Source organism: Triturus cristatus, chromosome 8 (genome assembly GCF_964204655.1).
Source record: "Triturus cristatus chromosome 8, aTriCri1.1, whole genome shotgun sequence".
In the NCBI taxonomy this organism is placed as follows: domain Eukaryota; kingdom Metazoa; phylum Chordata; class Amphibia; order Caudata; family Salamandridae; genus Triturus; species Triturus cristatus.
Genome location: NC_140591.1, coordinates 1652515036 through 1652532435, shown reverse-complemented (window position 1 = coordinate 1652532435; position 17400 = coordinate 1652515036). Strand labels below are relative to the sequence as shown.

The window sequence follows — 17400 nt, the reverse complement described above, 5'->3', positions numbered from 1 at the left end:
ATGTAAACGTGCCTATAAGCCTCGCCCATTTGGCCCAGCACCATAAACATTAGTGGTATACAACGTCTTCCAGCCCTTTTCCCAGCATGATGGACAGCTTACTAAATGGTCCCCCAGTGTGTTTCCTGCACGTTGGCAAAGTTGTAGACACAGAAGGTCACTGGTGACCTTTCTTTGGCATCCTTTACGCAGCCATAGTGTTTTAGATGCACAGTACATTTACCCAATGAGGTAGCACTTACCAATTAGCCACTTACCAATTAGCCAGTAGAAAGTACTCCAGCTGAGTAGGAGCTTCTTCTTGGATAAATATTCAGGCCAGGATTCATTCTGGCACGATGATCGTGTCACAAAAATTAAACCTAAACAGGAAGCCCTTACAGCAAGACAGCAGGCCCCTGAGTTGAAGCTCCACTTTTGTAACTGTATTAAGCAGCCTTACTTTGTGCGCATGGTCAAGACCAAACAAATGTTTTTTCTTCGCATTTACATCGTGAAAGGTTAGCTGTAATCCTTGATGGAGGTGTTTGCATCCTTGCTTTTTTCCTGAGCTCAATACCTCATGTAGTCTCTGAAGAGGAGGTTCTTTCTCCTCATCTGCTGCTGAGATGAGTGATAGTGTTCTTCCCTTTATATAAACAAGAATTATATAAACATATCTACCAGTCCCATGTAGGAAGGTAGGATCTGACTGCATGGTCCCCCACTATTTTCCAGGTGTTTTGCTGGTTTTTTACTAGTCTGACTGGGATCTTGCTAATCAGGACCCCAGCACGGTTTGGCTTTGGTGGGATCCAGAGCCGGCTTTTTAAGAATTGGCATAACACATGCTCTTTTCCACGCAGTGGGATATATCCGTGATTCCAGGACTTGGTTGACCAGAGGGGTGAGGGAGTCACTGATCTTCCCAGAAGCCAGATGCATGATGGAAGGGGGGCAGGGGTCGTTGGGTGATCCAGATTTTATAGACAGGAAGAGATTATTTACCTCGTTCTTCGAGAGTGTTGAAAACAGGTCAACTGGCACTGGTCTGTATTGTCCTTAAAATGTGGTTGGCTGCCATTATCCATGACAACCGACATACTAAGAAGATCATCATAAATTAGTTGAACCTTGTTCTGAAAAAAAGAGGCAAGCTAGTTGCAGAATTCTTGGTCTGGTTTAAACAAACTGGCCTGCTGAGGTTTGGCCAGCAGTTTAATTGATTTAAAGAGTTCCTTAGGGGAGCTCCCACCCTCCTCAATCTTTGTTGTGTAGAACTCGCATTTATTTGCCTGCAACAATTGCTTCCTTGTACTGTTGCTGTGCCACGTTGTATGCCAGTTTACTCTCTCTACTGTAGCCCCCTCTCCATAGCCGCTCAGAACTCCTACAGTTTACTTTTAGGGGTTTGAGTTCAGGACCATACCAAGGCGACGTTGTCGGGCGCCTTTTAGCCGTCACCATTTGTTCAGGTGCGACGCACTTCGCTGCTGCCAGGATCCAGTCATAAAACTGTATAAGACCCTCTAGTTGGTATTTGTGTTTAACTACGGACCGAGTGTTTAGCAACAGGCAAAGAAGAAACTGTTTCTGCATTGCCGTTGCATCAATGGCTGGCCTGGCTCTGCCAGGATCCGACTGCGGCATGCTCAGCACCCCAGGGCCCAGGCACACCACCTCCTGTGTCCACTCCCTTAACTCCCCCTCCTATCCTACCTGCCTGTCTAGCACCATTATTGTAACGCGGGTTGGACCTAAAAAATCAGTTAGCACAAAAGGACTCACCCCTCTTGTTCACCTCCGAGACCATGTCAGGGGCGGAGCAAACGTCACTCCTAAGCTCGAGTAGCGTGTTCCTAGTAACGACTTGGGCCCCGAAACGGCCAGGGGTTGCGGCGCTAGGAGCGCTCCGAGCGCCAACGGGCGTCGACGGGTGCCGCCGGCGCGCCCGTTGCACGCGCACGCCGCGCGGTGGTTCCAGTATGGCTTTTAGAGCCCAGCGTGAAAAGACTAGAGCGTCAACCCCTTTTACACAGTCAAAATGTAATGCTGTGTCTCTGACGAGGAGGTTCTTCCTAATCATCTCTGCTGCTGAGGCAAGTGTTCTACCGTTTTATAACCAAGGAGTATGTAAACATGCCTAAAAGGCCGGCGGTTTAGCCCAGCCCTGTATGCGTTTGTGGTATACATACTCTTCCCGTCCTTTTCCCAGCATACTAAAAGGACCCCCAGCGTGTTTCCTGCTTGCTGGCAAAGTTACAGACACACAAGGTCTCTAGAGACGTTTCTTCAGCATCCATTACGCAGTTGTACTATACAGTAGAAAGTAGTCAAATTAGGTAGAGGAGGTGCACAAAATGGCGACCTCTTCTTGGATAAATATGCAGGACAGGATTCATTCTGGTATGATGCTCATGGTACAAGAATTAAACCTCAACAGGATGCACTTATAGAAAGACACAGGTGCCCGAGTTAAAGCTCCACTTCTGTAACTGTATTAAGCAGCCTAACTTCGTGTGTATGGTCAAGGCCAAACAAGTGATTTTTTTTCCATATTTACATTGTGAAAAGTTAGCTATAATCCTTAATAGAGATGTTTGCATCCTTGATTTTCTTGAGCTCAACACCTCATGTAGTGTCTCTGATGAAGAGTTTCTTTCTCCTTATCTGCTGCTGAGCCGCGTGATCGTCTTCTGCCCTTTCATAAACACAAAGTATGTAAACATGCCTTCAAGCCCTGTCCGTTTGGCCCTGCCGCATATACATTAGCCGTATACAACGTGTTCCCACCCTTCTCCCAGGATGATGGACAGCTTGCTAAAAGGACCCCCAGCGTGTTTCCCAGGTGATGGGAAAGTTACAGACACACAAATTTCCTAGAGACATTTCTTTGGCATCCTTTATGCATGTAGTGTGAGAGATGCATTATATATTTACCTGAGGTAGCACTTACTAAGTAACCAGTAGAAATTCCTCTAGTTGAGTAGAAATGATGAAAAAAATGGTGACTTCTTCTTGGATAAATATGCTGGACAGTATTTATTCTGGCACGATGCTTGTGTCACAAAAATTAAACCTCAACAGAAAGCACTAACAGCAAGACAGCAAGTGCCCGAGTTGGAGCTCCACTTCTGTAACTGTATCATGCAGCCTAACTTTGTGCGCATGGTCAATGCTAAAAAGTGCTTTTCTGCATTTACATAGTGAAAATGTAGCTGTGATCCTTGATCGAGAGGATTGCCTACATGTTTTTCTTGAATTTAATACCTCTTGCAGTGTCTCTGATGAGGAGGTTCTTTCTCGTCATCTGCTGCTGAAACAAGTGATTGTGTTCTGGCCTTTTATAAACAAGAAGTGTGTAAACGTGCCTACAAGCCCCACCCGTTTGGGCCCGCCCCATATACATTAGTGGTGTGCAACGTTGTCCACTCTTTTCTCAAGACGATGGACAACTTACTAAAAGGAACCCCATACATTGGCATTTCTTTGATTTTCTTTGCGCAGCTGCCCTGTGGAAGATGCGCTATACATTTACCCAACAAGGTAACACTTACTAATTAACCAGTAGAAAGTACTTCAATGCAGTAGAGGTGTTGTACAAAACGTGGCTGCTTGTTGGATGAATATGCAGGACAGGATTCATTGTGGCACAATGCTTGTATCACACAAATTAAACCTCAACAGTAAGCACTTACAGAAAGACAGCAGATGCCTGAGTTGAAGCTCCACTTCTGTAAATGTATTAGGCAGCCTAACTTAGTGCGCGTGGTCAAGGCCAGCTATAATCCTTGATGGAGTTGTTTGCATCCTTGCTCTTCTTGAGCTCAATCCGTCATGCATTATCTCTGATGAGGAGGTTCTTTCTTGTCATCTGCTATTGAGACGAGGGATCATGTTCTGCCCTTTTAAAAACATGAGGCATGTAATTGTATCTACTCGTACTACCCCATATACATTAGCGGTATACAAGGTATGCCGCCCTTTTCTCTGGATGATAGACAGCTTACTAAAAGGAGCCCCAGTGAGTCCCCATGCATTGGCAAAGTTACAGACAATCAAGGTCACTGGAGATATTTCTTTGGCATCCTTTACGCAGCTGTACTTTAGAATATGCACTGTACATTTACATAACTAGGTAGCAATTACTAAGTAGCCAGTAGAAAGTACTACAGTTGAGTAGAGGTGTTGCACAAAATGGCGATCTCTTCTTGGATATATATGCAGGACAGGATTCAATTCTGGCACGATGCTCGTGTCACAAAAATGAAACCTCAACAGAAAACACTTACAGCAAAACAGCGGGTGCCCGAGATGAAGCTCCACTTCTATAAATGTACCAAGCAGCCTACCTTTGTGTGCAAGGTCAAGGCCAAACAAGTGTTTTTTCTCTGCATTAACATCGTGAAAAGTTAGCTGTAATCCTTGATGGAGGTGTTTGCATCCTTCCTTTTCTCGAGGTCAATACTTCATGTAGTGTCTCTGACAAGGAGCTTCTTTCTCATCATCTGCTGCTAAGACAAGTGATTATGTTCTGCCCATTTATGAATAAGTATTATGTAAATTTGCCTACAAGCCCTACCCGTTCTGCGCCTCACGAGGTCCTCCAGCGCGTTTCCCATGGGATGGCAAAGTTACACACACACAAGGTCACTGGAGACATTTCTTTAGCGTCCTTTATGCATCTGTAGTGTTGAAGATGCACTATACATCTACCCAATGAGATAGCACCAGTATTTATTATTTTTATTTATTTGAGAAGTTTTGTATAGCGCAAACAGGACCCTAGCGGGTATCAGAGCGCTGTACAGGCAAATGTGAATAATTGAAACATGCATAACAACAATATAGTGTAGAATAAAGACAATAATAGTAAACTAATGAAAATTAACAAATATATACAAGGATATACCAATAGTTTCAGGTGAATTTGGCCATGAGTATAGATGTCCCTTCTTTTTTGAAGAATGCCGTGGAAGGGTTCCATCTTGTTTCTGGGGGCAAGGCATTCCAAATCCTGGGAGCCATTCCTGAGAAGGTCCGATTGTAAGTTTTCTTCTTAGCAAAACATTGTGGTTTCAGTAACAGGTTATTTGAGCTCCTGGTGCATCTGTTACCACAAGATAGCACCAATTTGTCAGCTAGGTAACTAGGTGTATTGTGAAGTAATGCTCAGTGCTTCATACAGGCGATTTTCAAGTGGATTCTCTCCTCAAAAGGTAGCCTGTTGAGGGCACGAAGGTCAGGGGAAATGTGACAGTTTCTTTTGGAGCCTTTGATGAGTTTCGCCGTTGAATTGATTGAAGCTCTTAGAGAGGCCGTCGACGATCTGGGAAGGCCGCAGAGAGCAACACTCCCATAGTCCACTCTAGGGATTACCAGCGCTTGAACTGCCTGCTTAAAGTCATTTGCGGGCAGGAAGGGTTTGAGTTTCCTCAAGGTGTTCAACTGAAAATGTGCTCCTTTTGTGGAGGCGCCGATGTGTTTCTGCATATTTAGTTTATTATCTAGAATTACTCCCAGCGATTTTGCTGACTTGACAATGAGAGGTTGACCATTGTGTGCTGTCAAGTGTTTCAGCCAATCGAGGACGATGGTTGATTGTTGGCTGGGGGGTCAATTAAAAGGAATTCGGTTTTGAGGGTATTTAGTTTCAGATGATTTTTGGCCAGCCAGTAGAAAATACATCAGTTGAGGAGAGGTATTGCGCAAAAAGGCAACCTCTTCTTAAATAAATATGCAGGATAGGATTCAAATCTGGCACAATGCTCGTGTCACAAAACCTCAACAGGAGGCACTAACAGAAAGACAGCAGGTACCAGAGTTGAAGCTCCACTTCTGTATCTGTATGGACAAAAGTTAGCTATAATCCTTGATGGAGGTGATGGCATCCTTGCTTTTCTCTTGCTCAATACGTCATGTAGCATCTCTGATGAGGAGGTTCTTCCTCGTCATCTGCTGCCAAGAAGAATGATCATGTTCTGTGCTTTTATAAATTAATTTATAAAACCAAAGTTTATAAGGACATTATAGTTAGGGAATAGAATTGAATACACTTTAGATATTCACAAAAAAAACAAAGGCTACAGGGATGTTATAGTTTGGAACTAGCATTTAAAAATCCTTAGAAATCCACTTAAAAAAACGATAGTTACAGGAACGTTAAAGTTCGGAATTGGAAAAAGAAACCTTAGAAATTCACTGAAAAAAATCAAAGATTACAGGGACTTTATAGTTATGTTCAGGTTTCACTCATATAAAACCCGTGAAATTCAGCAGTTATAGTTAGCCGAGCTAACTATAACTCACACCCCTGCCATACACTGATTATGACCGCACATATTACATCACTCATGACATGATCGGTGACATCAGTGAGGACATCTCAAATGACATTTCAAATGACATCACTGATGACATCATCCAGTGACTGTGAGTGTTTTAAAAACGTTTTTATACCAAGGAGTATTGGTGCATCAGTGACTGTATGAGTGCTTGTGATGATGATTAAGTGGGCACTTGACTGAAATTAGTTTTCTCTGTGAATGTATGGGTGAGTGATTGGTTGTGGAAATGTTTGTATCAGTCTGTCAGTTGGTGTCTAAGGGGCTATATGAGTGTGTGTGTGCGTACTTGAGTAGCTGTATTTGTGATTGATTGTTTGTCTGAGTACTTGTATGGGTGCCTGAGTATCTCTGTGGGTGGATGAGGGGGTGTGTGACTGCCTGTATGGATGAGTGATTGGGTGAGTCAGTGGCTGTATGGGTTAAATGAGTGTACGTGGGAGGGACTGTATGGGTAAGTGACTGTGTGTATGGCTGTGTTGATAAGAGGATATGTGGCTGTGTTGATAAGAGGATATGTCTGTTACTTTAAAAGCATCGGTTTATTATGAACCAAAATTGATGTTCTTTAAATAAAACGGAAACTCCCAATGCTCTTAGAACACTTTAGTACAGTCAAAACCTGTAACGTAAGTAAGAAAACCCACCCAACAAACCACATGACAATCCCAAAAATACATATTCATCACACCTAATCTTCAAAATACAAGTAACATAACACAATTTAATATAACATAACAAGACATTACTAATATGATGTATGAGAACCCAAAACTACAAACGAGTGAAAAACACTACTATTAATATACACAACACCCACAACCAACACAAAAACTTCTAGACCTCCCCGTCTAAAAACACAATCAACAAAACTAAAAACATATATAGTCACATTAAAACATTAATATATATAGAAAAAATAAATGTTATTAATAATTAATATACTTTTTAAAATATTTACTACCATTTCTAAACTTTAAACCATAACATAAAAAATAAAATCGTGAGCCAAAGTTAACAATCATAAATTAAAAAATTATAGAACACTGACCTTTTATTTAAAAAAATTTAAAATATATATTTAATATAACATTATAATCTAAAAAAGGTTTTATATTAACATTTATTTTTCACCAAATTATAAAATGTAAAATCTTTATGTAAACAAATTCATATATACTTTTTTATCAAAATACATGTTTATATATTTTTAATTTGTAAATAATTTTCATGTTTTTTTATATTAGATTAGTATTAATATAGCCTAAATACATAATATACCGCTACTAAAAAGGTAAAAAACCATTGTGTATATACATTAAATACAACTAAAAATACAAATTTCAACATTTTGCTTACTAAGATACTATCTTACTAAAAACATATTTAAAAAATACATCACATACAACAAAATTGTATACATCAATATTTTTGACAATGATATTAAAAACAACCTTAAAAATGATAATTTGACCTCCGATATTCCTGTCGACAATTTTTTTGATATCCCAATCCTCTTGACACTATATTTTTTTCTTAATATTGTTTCCAATGTTTTGTCCAATTACCAATCTACTGATGCTCTTAGTAGCCATAAAGATGAAAAGTAAATATTTCCTGATGATTTTCTGCATCTAAATATGGATTTTCATTATCCAGTGAAACATAAATATCCATGTCAATCATCAGTTTTTCCACAACATTTCATGACATGAACTTGCAAAAATAAAAAAAAGTATACATAAAATTGATTGATGGAATGCTTGAATTAATCGCAGCCATTGGCAATTACTCAGAGCTGATTCCACTCCATCATTCTTTTACAAGCCATGTCACCTCAGTTTGGACCCAGCTATATGCAAATCAGTCTTGACCCTGCTCCAATCAGATCACTTCACCAAGAACTGCCAAGCCAGGTCATCCTTGAACAAGAACCCAAACAACCCAGGACTGGTTTTGCCCTAGTTATTGGCTCATCAGCCAGGTTCAGCTTGGTTCCAGTGACACAATCTGCACGAGACCCACATCAGGCATACCCGTCCCACTTGGGATGACAAACTAAAGTATACATAAAAGTGATGGATGGAATTCTTGAATGAATCACAGCCACTGGAAATTACTTCAACATTATACATTCAGAAATATGTCAGTGAAATCATAAAAGAAGGAAAATTTGCTTTGGTTGGATGTAACAGATGTTTGGACTGACATAATAAAGGAAATGTAATCAACCATGGAAAGCCTAAGTTGCCAAACTCCAGACAAAAGAGAGGTTTCTATTTAGCCTTGTTATAGTTGTTTAAGCCATGGTGAACTGAAAGTGAGTGACTTGGAGAATTAGACTGTTATGAAGACTCAGTCAATGCCATAAAAGGCAGCATTGAGTGCTATGTTTTTCCAGTGTATCTTCAGAAGTTGAGAGATGAGATTGAACAAAAAGAAACAATTGCTGCTGGGATAGCAAGATAGAGTTCTCAGAGCAGTCAAAGTTCAGCACCTGTAAGTCATGATCCTCTTGAACAGCAGATCACTGAAAGTGAAGCTGCAATAGCTATGGATTAGGTAGAGAATGCAATGCAGCAAGTAAGGCAGGAAACTGTGGATATAGAACAACTAATACAGTAATTGAATACAGATCAGAAATACATTTCTGAAGATATACAAGGTAAAGTATAACATGGATTTTTGCATGAGAAAAAAAGGGTGCATGTTCTACATATAAAAGTGTTCTATTGTACCTAAGTGGTCAAGCTGGAACTGGAAAACGTTTCTTAATTAAATTATTACAATTTACCTATAGAAGACAACAGAGTTGCATTTGTTGTGTGTACTTACTCTACCAACATGTTTACTTGCACATAATATTAAAGGAGATATCCTTCATCGATTATCAATGCTGCCTGTTGAACATGACAACAAATTATAATATAACAAATTATCTGGTGATGCGTGTTATGAAGTGGGAAGAGTATTAAAGAAATTAAATCTAAAAATTATTGGCGAAATCAGCATGGTGTTTAACATTTACGGATGCAGCAAATATTAAAAACTGACTATGATGTACTTTTTTTTAGAGGACAGCACTTAATAGACTTTGGAGACCTGCTACAACTAATTTTAGTAAAAGGATAACCTGTATTCAAGAAACTACTACATAATGAAGCAAGGAATCTCACAAGGAAGTATTTGAAATGTAAACATTTGGGAAAACTTTCAATACAAAGATTTAATCTAAAATATGCGCCAAGCATCAGATATGCATTATGCAGATATACTAAAGAAGGTAAGAGTGGGAGTCCTCACAAAACAAGGAAAGACAGTATTCGAAACCTGTCTCATCAAACACTTTGGGCCCGATTACTACAGTGGGACTGCCACCGACAGCACGTCGGTGGCAGACCCACCGCCATCATAATCATGTTTTCCGCCCGCCACATTTGGATGGTGGGTAGATGTGTGGTGGTCAGAAAGATCGACCACCACTGGTCAAAACAGTATGAATGATTCCGACTGCCCATCAGACGTCCCACAATCCACACAATGGAAGGCACTGCCATAGGGATAATACTATTCCTTTCTGCCTGTCTGTTAACGACGGTTATCCTGCCATGACCAGGCAGGCAGAAATGGACTTGGGGGCCTGTAGCAAGCCACCTTACTTGCTGGGCCTCTGACATGGTGCCTGCAACGTAGTGCAGGGATATGTAACGTTTTTACAATAATTGGTATACCTCTGACACCATTAATCACACGTTTTTTATGTCAGCTAGTCTATTTAATGACTGCGATTGGGAACATTTGTTTCATTTGCTTGATTCGTTTAGACAGTATGAACACTACTTCATCTCATATGACACGTTATTATATACAGTGACAGATATATACATTTATACAGTGACTTCGTGAAGTATCAAAAATACCATTGCAATGAATTTGAAAATACACAAAATATCAATTTTACATGTGAAACAACCAAAAAATCAATTTTTCATTAGTTGTATGTCCGATATAGATTATCTGTAAGGACTTTTGGCTGGTTAGCTCCTGTAGTCCTGGCTATAGTTGCGGTCCTGGGCAGAGTCAATTTCAAGGCTCAGAGAGTTTGTGTGGGCATACTTTGTTTATTTTAATATGTATGCTCAGAGGGGCACTGTTATAAATTCGTCTCCCCTACTACTGCTGTTGATCTCTGCCTTTTTTGCCGACGCGTTTCGACCTTTGTCAATGGGGACCTATATCTTGGTTCTGAGGTCGTCTTCAGGGCTGTTCTATAGTTGGGGTTCGGACTTGTCTCGCTGAAAGGACAAAAAGTATGTCTACTTTAGTTTTCATTTATAATAGAGGTGTTCTAAAGTAACTTAGTGTTGTGTTAACTTACGCTCTTCGAACAGGTGTGAAGGCTTGTTTGTCTTTATCTGCAAAAAATGAATATATTTGTGAGTGTTGTGACACTCTTACATAGCTGGCGGATATTTAGTAGATGTCGTCATGCAGCTCCTACCTTGCCGTTCCGCTGATGGGCTGCCGGCTCAAATGGTTGATTTTTGTTTTTTGCTCTGACTTGTTTCTCTCTGTGGGACGAGAGATGTAGTGTTAGCAAGTACTGGTCTGAGCCTATCGTAGGCGCTTTTGCCGTGATGCATGAGCGAAGCTTTAGTTTGTTGTTACCTCCAGCCTATTAGGACTTAGTTGATTTAGTTGATTTAAATACTATAAATGTGCTCACAGAACTTAGTAGAGTTCACAGAATGGCTCGCAGTAAGGGACATTTCAAACGCGCCTCTTTCATTTTTTGGCGTTCCAATCTAGCGCGTCTTCTTCGCTAGTGTTTAAATTAGATAGCATTCTCGCTTTACGCGTCTATCGTAATGCATGTTGTTCACGTTGTTTCGTACCTGTTACAATGTCGAATTGCTGCTTCATTCGCTGGAGACTACGGCGTTGATTTCACGGTCTCTGCTGCTCTCGCATTTCCGGCATTTTCGAATTGCTTCAAAGACGGTCTTTCTCATTGGTTGTTTTATGTCGAGGTTCCGACGTGATTGCGTTGAGCGTTGTCATAGTTACCACTTTGTTGTCTTCCCAAGCACAGGAATTTTGAACATAACTTTATTTATCGACTGCAGGTTAAAGTGTCTTTGTTTTTGAGAGAGAACTTTCCTTGTCTCAGTATGTTTAAGACGGTCTTCGGTTGCTTCTTGTATACGTCGTCCTTGTTACCGGGTTGTTTTTTGCAGAATCAAGGAGTTTGAAAAAACTTTATTCTTAAACCGCAGATTGGAGCATTGTTTTAGTTCTCTGCGGGTTGGGCTTTAGTTCGTTTACAGCAGTCTTGTGATATTCCGATTTGTGGTGAATTATTTTCTCCTCCGTCGGTGTTATTTTTAATAAAAATTATTTGACTATTAAACTGTTTGATTTCCGGCTGTAGGTTGAAGCATCGTTACATCCTGCACAGTTGATTTGTATTGGTGATGTCAGTTGAATGTCCTCTGGTGGTATTGTGGAAAGGGGGATATCGTGTGTTGCTCCAATTAAACGATCTGTGCTATTTCCGTCATTTCATTCAAGCCATTGTCTATGGTACCAATGAACATGATTGTTTTGGCTTCCATTTTAGATAGAATTGCGTCAACGTTTCTTCCTTGAATGTGGCGTAGGACTGTCCATTTGAGTTCATTTGGACTGTGGTTTTTCTCGATACAGTGGGATACCATGGGGGCATTCTGAACTTTACATTTGATTCTTGAACGATGTTGGGAAATTCTACTTTTAACGGGTTGTGTGGTTTTCCCGATGTATGCCAGTGGGCATGGACATAAAACACAATAGATGACATTATTAGTGTTGCAGTTGGTGAAATCGTCGTGAATTATATATTTCTGCCCATATTCGAACTTCGTACCTTCCACTGTGCTTTCGCAAGATACACATGTGCCACATTTTCTGTGTCCTTTTATTGGGGGTAGTGCTAGCATGGACCTCAATGATGCTCCCGGTGGTTTAAATGTTGTGTTTGCGCGCACCAATTTTTCTCTTATGCTGTTGTTTTTTTTGAGAGCAAAGATTGGTATCTGTGTGAAGGGCGGAATGCTTTTTATTGTATCCCAGTTCTTGCGGATAATTTTTTGCATCTCGGTGGTTTTACTTGAGAAAGTAGTGACGCATACCAGTTTGTTGGTTGTTTGTTCTGGTTTCGGGGTTAGAAGGGACTCTCTGGGCGTGTACCATGCCCTTTTTAGTGCCCTTTTGAGCAGTTTTTTGGGGTAGTTTCTTTTTAACAGTTTTTCCATTAAGAGGTTGGCATTTGTAAAGTAGTCCTCTTTTTTGAAGCAGTTTCTCCTTATTCTCAGAAATTGACTGTACGGAAGATTTTCACGTAGATTGCGTTGGTGAAAACTTGAGAAATGGAGAAAGGTGTTTCTATCTGTTTTTTTAGTGTATAGTGTTGTGAAGAGATGACCGTCTTCGTGTCTTATTAAGAGATCCAAAAAATTCATTTCTGTTTTATTGTAGTTCATGGTGAATTGATTATTTGGATTGCGGTTATTTAGCCATGACACAAATGTTTCTAGAGTTTGTATCTCGCCTCTCCACAGCATGAACACATCATCGATGTAACGGCGCCATAATTTTATATGGCCGTCGTATGGGTTGTTGTTAAATATCCATTTTTCTTCGTATAGTGCCATGAACATTATGGCCATTTCGGGGGCGAAGGGACATCCCATCGCGGTTCCCGTGACTTGAAGATATTGAATGTCGTTGAAAGTGAAAAAATTGTGTTTCAGGCAAATTTCTGCTAATTGGACAAGATAGTTCGTTGGTACATTGTGTGGTCTAACTCTTTTTTCAAGGAACACTTGTATTGCCTCTAGACCTCCTTCTTGAGGGATGTTTGAATATAAGCTGACAATGTCCAGAGTTACAAGAATTTCGTTCTCTTCTTCGAAGGGGAAGTTTTCCAACACAGTGATTGCCTGCATTGTGTCTTTCACATAGCTTGGAGTATCTCTGATCAGAGGTTTGAGGAATGTATCCACATATTTCGCTGGCCTCTCTAATATCGAATTTACTCCCGATATTATGGGTCTCCCTGGTGGATTACGGGAATCCTTATGTACTTTTGGGAGTACATACATCATTGGAGTCCTAGGGTTGTCATTGATCAGATATTTTGATTCTTTTATTGTCAGCCAGCCTTCTTCTTTGCCTATGTCAATGATAGGCAAGAGTTTTCTTTTGATTTGCAGATTCCAATCTTCATTTGTTTTTCTGTAGTATTTGATGTCCGCTAATTGGCGGTGTACCTCAGCTTCATATTTTTGGGATATGTAACGTGTCATTTCATTGTGCTGCAGCGGGTGTGCAGAACGCAGCACCCACCACAATACAATGAATAGACATGACCGCCGTGGTGGCGGTCGCATTGTAATTCGGTGTGTGGGACCGCCGCCTTGTAGGCGGGCGGTCCCCATTTCGAATCGATGGTGGACAGAACGCCGTCCGCCATCCTAATGAGGCCCTTTGTTTCCAAGTAATGTTTCAGCTACAGTAGTAATGTATAATTTTGTTAAGGAAGAAAAATGTATTGTTTGTTTGATGCCTACTCTTGAGGAGTGTAGAAAATTCAGTGAAGAATTACTGCAACTGGAAAAAGAAGAGATCATCGAAATTTGAGCAAATGATAAAATGGAACAACAAGGAGTTACAGTAATGCTAACAGAAAAACTGCAATCCAAATTGGATATTAACGAAAAATCTGTGTCAAAAACTTCAGGATTAGAAAAACAGTTACGTATCAGTAAAATTGTTGTGCAATCTTACGTCATAAATTAAATGTTGAAGAAGGGCTAGTGAATGGCGCAGTGGGTATTTATTTATATTAAACATTTTCTTTAGCGTGAACATGACCAGAGCGCTTTACAGTTTATACACCAGGAGGTATACAAGCAATTAAAACAGAACCAACAAAGCGAAAAATTCACAGTCTTGTAAAGCCAGGCATCCTTGTGACCCTGGCAGCTGGGCCACAAATCTTGGACTGTAACCTCAATATCCAATGGAATAGCCAGTGTGAGGCAAAATTAATTCATCAAGAACACTTTAACTTCCATTTTGAAGAGGACAGTGGAAGGATTTACCCTGACTTCGGGGGGGGGGGGAGGGGGGGAGTTCCAAATCCTCTGTGCCATACATGCGAAGGCTCAATTGTAGGTTTTTCTTTTCTTGAATTTTTGTGATTTGAGCAACAAGGTGCTGGCATTTCTGGAGGCTATCGAACCACATGAGTGCTCCAGTTTCTGAGTGAGGTACAGCGGGGTTTTGAAGTGAATGGCTTTGTGTGCCATGCATGCATTTTTTAACTGTATCCAAGCTTCATATGGAAGTCAGTTCAGGGACAACAGGTCTGGAGAAATATGGTTGTATTTTTTAGCGCCTGTTACGAGCCTAGCAGAAGAGTTGAGGGCAACCCAAAGAGAAGCCGTCTTCACTCTAGGCAGGCCACAAAGGGTTGCGCTGTGATAGTCCAGCTTTGAGATCACTAAGGCTTGCGCTGCAACCTTTAGGTCATGAGCAGGGAGATAAGGGTTGAGTGTCCTTAGGGTGCTTAGTTGGAAGTTTGCTACTTTGGTGAGGGAATTGATGTGCTTCTGCAGGTTCAGACTTTTGTCTAGCATAAATCCCAGAGAGGTTGTGGAATCGACAAGGTGCGGCCTACAGTTAAGAGCAGTTAGCTGATTCAACCATTGTTCCATGACCTGAGATCGCTTGTGTGGTGCGATTAGGAGGAATTCTGTTTTGAGAGCATTTAACTTCAAGTGGTTACGTGTCAGCCAGCTTTGAATTTCCAGTAGGACTGAGTTGAGGGACCATTTGTCCTCGGGGGTGGCGATCTTCAGGTATAATTGGGTATCATCCGTGTACACGTGATAGTGAATGCTGGATGATTTCAAAATTTCTGTCTGAGACTCCATGAAATGGTTGAAGAGCGTGGGTGAGAGCAGAGAACCCTGTGGAACCCCCAGCGTGACCTGCGAAGGATGAGACAGGGACTGGTTCACCTTGAAGCTTTGGGATCTGTTATGAAGGAATGAGGAGAACCAGTTTAGTACAGGCCCTAACACCTCCATCCTGTGTTCCAGGAGGTTAATTAGGTTATCATGTTTGACAGTATCAAATGCTGACGAAAGGTCGAGAAGGATCAGTAGGCAAGATCAAGATTCATTTTGATCCAACATTCTTAGCACATCATCGACAATGCAAGTTAACTCAGTTTCTGTACTATGGCCCGGGCGGAAACCAGATTGCCACTGGTCCTGGAGTTGTAAATGTTCGATGTGGTTACAGAGTTGGGCAAGCACACATTTCTCCAGGAGCTTTGCCAACGGGGGGATGTTAGAGATTGGGCGAATGTTATGAAGGCCCATGGGATCAGCAGCCGGTTTCTTCAGAATCGGGGTAACTTTACCTGATTTTAGGCAATCCGGAATAGCACCTTGCCCAAGTTTTGCATTGACGATGTTAGTCCAAAGTAGGGGTAAGGAGGTTCTAACTTCCGAGAAGAGGTTCGATGGCAGGGGGTCGTTGTAGTGATTAGAACGTTTCAGAGTAGCCAGCGTTTTGCGTATAGTGCTTTCATCCAAGGTTTGGAAAAGGCTCCAGGATGCATTGTTTTTGGAGAGGTAAGGCTGCGCCTGGACAGTGACATCCAACCAAGGAGGAAGGAGGGTTTTCAGCGGACTGATCGACTTAGTCATAAAATTTGGTGATATTGCTAAAGTTAAGCAGATTGGTAGATGCGTTTTACGTTTCCTACTTGTGAAAGACTTGTATGTCCAGCAAAAGCAGTTCTCAGTGTCTTTATCATAAGCAGAAACAATTCACAAATTGCAAGGTTTAAGTCTAGATACAGCTCTTGTTAATATTGGTAGTAGTGTATTCAAAGAAGGAGTGTCACATGTTGCTTTGTCACAAATCAGAACATTTTCTGGTTTATTTCTGAATAATTCTGATAAGAAGAAAGTGAGTGCTGATTTTGAGCTGTGTTAGGGAGTATAATAGGGTAATAGCGCAATATGTTACTCATTTAGGCCAGTATCCTGTGTCTGATGTGTCCAAAGCCATAAATATCAGAGCAGTCTATAGGAGTTCAACAGAAATATTAACAAAAGAAAAACAACAAAGACCAAACAATAGAAAACTAGAGCACAATGAGGAAATAGAAGGGTATCACTTTGATAATAAATCTGGAGTGAACTTTTATGCAAAAATAGTGTTAAATGTACTATACCATTTACCTCATTTTACAAATTCTATTAAAGAAAAGGTAGATAAAATGATGTCTTCACAACTATGTAGTTTACTTGAAGAATTATTAATTGATATAAATATTAAACATTCTGCTACTGGCACAAGAAAAGTTAAAGATGACTGTACTGGATCAGTAGTGATTTCAGTAGGATGCTCAAGACTTTTTAATGGTAATGCTAGGGCTATTAGAGGAAGAAGATGTGAATATCAATTAATTATTCGGTTTAACTTATAAATGGACCCATAACTGTGGAGATTGTTAATTTACTTCTTGCACTGAAATCAATGCAGAAGATTCCTCTAAGCGACATTACCAGATTGTAAAGCTGATAATTTTAACTAAAAACGCCCATTAAGGTATGATCTGTCCAAACTGCAGATCAGAACTTAAATCAACATTGTTTCTACAAAGGTATGGAAAATAAGTCATAGTCATGCTACAATGATGCAGAGTGGATGGTACTAAATTAGGAACTGAAATGACAAACTTTAAAGCTGGACAAATTTCCATTTCAAAAAGAACTTTCACAACAATAGAAATCTTATTTCATGATGGAGTTAATATAACCTCTAGATACTGCAATATATATTTAAGATGCAAAACAGGATGGACAGAGTACAACAATATACAAGTGACATTCAAATCAATACTTCCTAAAAAGTTACCAAACTCATATCTGCTATTTCTAGAACCGAAGTTCTAAGGTGAATTTAGGATAAGGAAATGTGGTATTATGTTGACGTAGATATGGATTATGTGTTT

At 40.4% G+C, this 17400-nt stretch overlaps 1 protein-coding gene across 3 annotated transcripts in view; it reads right to left on the bottom strand.

Annotated features, from left to right (window-relative positions):
* The window catches only part of LOC146808495 (transient receptor potential cation channel subfamily M member 2-like), a 1799999-nt gene that overhangs the window by 1592092 nt on the left and 190507 nt on the right, over nucleotides 1-17400 (bottom strand). Inside the window, exon 1 of one of the 3 annotated variants that reach the window (XM_085623582.1) lies at nucleotides 1768-1934. The exons of the other annotated variants lie outside the window; for them this stretch is intronic. The gene's annotated coding sequence lies outside the window, so the exon portion shown is untranslated. Of the gene's footprint in view, nucleotides 1-1767; nucleotides 1935-17400 lie in introns of those variants that run through there. 3 annotated transcript variants of the gene reach the window in all.